The following is a 4738-nucleotide window of genomic DNA, read 5'->3' as shown; positions in this document are numbered from 1 at the left end:
TTGAGACAGAGTTTTGCTCCTGTTGCTTAGGCTGGAATGCAATGTGTGATCTCAGCTCACTGCAACCTCCATCTTCTGGGTTCAAGTGATTCTCTTGCCTCAGCCTCCCGAGTAGCTGGGATTACAGGCATGCACCATCATGCCTGGCTATTTTTTTTTTTTTAGTAGAGATGGGGTTTCACTGTGTTAGTCAGGCTGGTCTTGAACTCCTGACTTCATGTGATCCACCAGCGTCGGCCTCCCAAAGTGCTAGGAATACAGGTGTGTGCCACCGCAACGAGCCGTTCTCAGGATTCTCTAAGTTGTCCATAGTTACACAGTTACATTGTTTTTTTCTTGGAAATTTTATTTATTTATTTGAGACAGGGTCTCAATCTGTCACCCATCCTGGAGTGTAGTGGCATGATCATAGCTCACCACAGCATTGAACTCCTGGGCTCAAGTATTCCTCCCACCTGAGCCTCCTGAGTAGCTGGGACTACAGGTGTACACCACCACAACCGGCTATGCTGGCAATCTTAGAAATGTTGCACATTTCCAATGTAATCACTAACACAGTAACTATCTGGATTCCTGCAGTGTAAACACACCAAAAACTTGCTCATGGGCCCAAAGTGTGGCCTATGATCAGCAGTAGCAGCAGCACCTGAGTGCAGTTAGAATTGTGTTCTACGGGCTGGGGCCGTGGTTCACACCTGTAATCCCAGCACTTTGGGAGGCCAAGGCAGGAGGATTGCTTGAAGCCAGGAGTTAAAGACCAGCCTGAGCAACATAGCAAGACACCTCATCTCTATAAAAAATAAAAATAAGATAAAGATAACAAATAAAAATAAAAATAGAAAACTAGCCAGGCATGATGGCATGTGCTTGTAGTCACAGCTACTCAGGAGGGTGAGGCAAGAGGATTGCTTTGAGTCCAGGAGTTCAAGGTTACGGTGAGCTATGATTGCACTATACTGCATTCCAGCCTGGGCAACAGAGCAAGATCTCCTATCTGAAAAAACAAAAACACAAAGAAACAAAAGAGGCCAGGCATGCTGGCTTACGCCTGTAATCCCAGCACTTTGGGAGGCTGAGGTGGGCAGATCACTTGAGGCTAGGAGTTTGAGACCAGCCTGGCCAACATGGTGAAAGCCCCATCTCTACTAAAAATGAAACTATTATCCAGTTATGGTGGCACAATCCTGTAATCCCAGCTACTCGAGAGGCTGAGGCATGAGAATCGCTTGAACCCAAGAGGCAGAGGTGCAGTGAGTTGAGATCGTGCCACTGCGCTTCACCCTGGATGACAGAGTGAGACCCTGTATCAAAAAATAAAAATAAAAAATAAGGGGCCGGGCATGATGGCTCATGCCTGTAATCCCAGCACTTTGGGAGGCCAAGGCAGGCAGATCACTTGAGGTCAACAGTTTGAGACCAGCCTGGCTAACATGGTGAAACCCTGTCTCTAACTAAAAATATGAAAGTTAGCTGGGCGTGGTAGTGCATGTCAGTAATCCCAGCTACTCAGGAGGCTGAGGCAGGACAATCGTTTGAACCTGGAAGGCAGGGATTGTAGTAAGCTGAAATCATACCACTGCACTCCAGCCTGGGCTATGAAAAGAGACTGTGTCTCAAAAAATATATATATGCAGATGTCTGAATGCTATTTCAAATGACCAATGTTAGGTTTTTTTGTTTGTCTGTTTGTTTTGAGTTGGAATTTTGCTCTTTTTGCCCAGGCTGGAGTGCAATGTGGCGATCTTGGCTCACTGCAGCCTCTGCCGCCTGGGTTCAAGCGATTCTCCTGCCTCAGCCTCCCAAGTAGCTGAGATTATAGGCATGCGCCACCGTACCTAGCTAAATTTTTTGTAGTTTTAGTAGAGATGGGGTTTCTCCATGTTGGTCAGGCTGGTCTCAAACTCCTGACCTCAGGTGATCTGCCCACCTCAACTTCCCAAAGTGCTGGGATTAGAGGGGTGAGCCACTACGTCCAGCCTCTTAGATTTTACAATAGTGATGCTATCCATAGAGTCAATTGGGGAAGTTACAAAATCTCATGCCCTCCAAAACAGTGGCTGAATTCTGCCTACATTTTAGCAGAATTCACGACCCTTTTGAATCTGCCATTGTGAAATTATAATGGAGCTGACCTAACCAACTCCATCTTGCTTATAACCTCCAAACTGTCCTTGTTCATTCCTGCACTTAGGTTGAACTAACTTTGGGAGGAACTTAGTTTATAGTTTAAAACAAAGATGATAACAGCTCTTTCCCAAAACAAACCTCCTTCTTGCCTGGGAACTAGGCTGCCTTTGTAGGACTAACAAATTAGCCACAAGATTAGAAATTATGGTTTGGGAATCATGCAGCTGGAGCCTACAAGATTCTGACCCTCTCTTAACTGCTCCTAAGATCAGTGCTTGAGGTATTTTGCCGACCTTACACTTGATGTATCAAGTGGCACCACCCAGATGGATAAAATGGCTCATCTGATCTTGTGGCCAGAAACTGACTCAGAGCAAAGGTACAACTTCAATTCCCTACCTAACTAACTTCATCGTCTACCTAACCAATCAGCACTCCTGGCTCATTAGCTTCCACCTACCCACCAGGTGTCCTTAAAAACTCTGATCCCAGAATGCTCAGGGAGACTGATTTGAGTAATAATAAAACTCCTCCTGTCTCCCGCACAGCCAGCTCTGCGTGAGTTACTCTTTCTCTATTGCAATTCCCCTGTCTTGAGAAATTGGCTGTGTTTAGGCAGCAGGCTCATAATCCTAATCTTGTGGCCTTTCATTAGTATTACAAAGGTGGTTTCAGTCCTTGAGCAAGGAGGGGTTTCATTATAGAGAGGGACTATTATCATCCTTGCTTCCAAGGTAAACTATAAACTAACCTCCTCCCATGGTTAGTTTGGCCTATGGGCAGGAATGAGTAGCCTGTGAAGCTAGAGGCAAGGTGGAGTTAGCCATGCTAGTTTCTTCTCACTGTCCTAATCTTTGCAAAGGTGGTTTCAAAAGGTGGGTTTTTTGTTTGTTTGTTTGTTTGTTTGTTTTGTTTTTTTTTGAGACAGAGTCCTGTTCTGTTGCCCAGGTTGGAGTGCAGTGGCATGATCCCAACTCACTGCAACCTCTGCCTCCCGGGTTCAAGTGATTTTCCTGCCTTGGGCTCCTGAGTAGCTGGGACTACAGGCATGCCACTACCATGCCTGGCTAATTTTTTGTATTTTTAGTAGAGACGGGGTTTCACTGTGTTAGCCAGGATGGTCTCGATCTCCTGAACTTGTGATCTGCCTGCCTCATCCTCCCAAAGTGCTGGGATTATAGGCATAAACCACTGCCCCCAGCCCAAAATCATGGTTTTAAGAATCAGAACCTGAGGTCCACTCCTAAAAACAGTGTGACCTTAAACAAGTCACTTTAACATTTTCAAACATAGGATTCTTATTTTGCAAGATTGTTAAGGGAATAAAAGGAAACCTTATAAAAGAGTGCCTATGGATTCCCGCCGCTCTGCCCTTCTCTGTCTTCTCTGCACTGGGAGCAGTTCTCCTGCCACAGTCCCTCACTCCCTCAAAATGTTTGCCTGCTCCAAGTTCATCTCCACTCCCTCCTTGGTCAAGAGCACCTCACGGCTGCTGAGCTGTCCGCTAGCTGCAGTGGTGCTGAAGCCACGAGAGACACTGACAGATGAGAGCCTCAGCAGCTTGGCAGTCTCACACCCCCTTACCTCACCTGTCTCTAGCCACAGCTTCCAAACCAGCGCCATTTCAAAGGACATCAACACGGCAGCTAAGTTCACTGGGGTTGGGGCTGCCACAGTTGGAGTGGCCGGCTCTGGGCTGGGATTGGGATTGGGACTGTGTTTGGGGGCCTCATCATTGGTTTCACCAGGAACCCTTCTCTGAAGCAGCAGCTCTTCTCCTACACCCTTCCGGGCTTTGCCCTCTCAGAGGCCATGGGGCTCTTTTGCCTGATGGTGGCCTTTCTCATCCTCTTCGCCATGTGAAGGAGCCGTCTCCACCTCCCATAGTTCTTTCTCCCATGTGTGGTCGGTCCTGTGTCGTCCTTTTCCTATACACCTCCCCAGGAGACCTGGAAAGGTGATTGGCTCAGGGTGTGATAGAGAAAAGACAAATAAATACTGTGTTAACAAGAAAAAAAAGAGTGCCTATGACAGTCCCTGTGGTGTAATGATATATAAGAGATATTGGTTTTTATCCACAGTCCCTGGCTCATAACTCTCACAGTCCTTGCTATAGTTTTTGCTATAATGTCGAGTGCGTTGGGGAGGCCTCAGGAAATGGACTCTCTCTGCCCTCCTGCCCTCCTTTCACTTGCCCCTGGAGGTGGAACTTAATCTTCCCTCACACCTGCACCCTTTCTGATTGTGGGTGTCCAGACCCTCCCCAGAGGGGGCCGCTCTATACCCTGGGAGAATGAATACTGACATCATGAAGTTTCCATAAAAGCCCAAGAGGACTGTGTTCTGAGAGCTTCTGAACTCTTGAATGTTCCCCAAGGCTGGTGGGCCCAGGGTGAGCATGGACGCTCCGAGCCCCTTCCCCCATACCTTGCCCTGTGCATCTCTTCATCTGTATCTTTTGTAATATCCTATTTTATAATAAACCGATAAATGTAGGTAAGTATTCTGTGAGCTGCTCCAGCAAATTAATTGAACCCAAAGAGGGGTTTGTGGGAACCCCAACTTGAAGCCAGTCAATCAGAAGTTCCAGAGGCCTGGACTTGTGACTGGT

The 4738-nt window shown here is 47.1% G+C and overlaps 1 pseudogene; it reads left to right on the top strand.

The window, feature by feature from the left end:
* Window positions 1-3481: 3481 nt before the first annotated feature.
* Window positions 3482-4054, top strand: LOC108281752 (annotated as a pseudogene).
* Window positions 4055-4738: the final 684 nt, after the last annotated feature.

The sequence above is a fragment of the Cebus imitator genome, unplaced genomic scaffold, assembly GCF_001604975.1.
Source record: "Cebus imitator isolate Cc_AM_T3 unplaced genomic scaffold, Cebus_imitator-1.0 Scaffold231, whole genome shotgun sequence".
In the NCBI taxonomy this organism is placed as follows: Eukaryota; Metazoa; Chordata; class Mammalia; order Primates; family Cebidae; genus Cebus; species Cebus imitator.
This window is presented reverse-complemented; position numbering and strand designations above follow the sequence as displayed.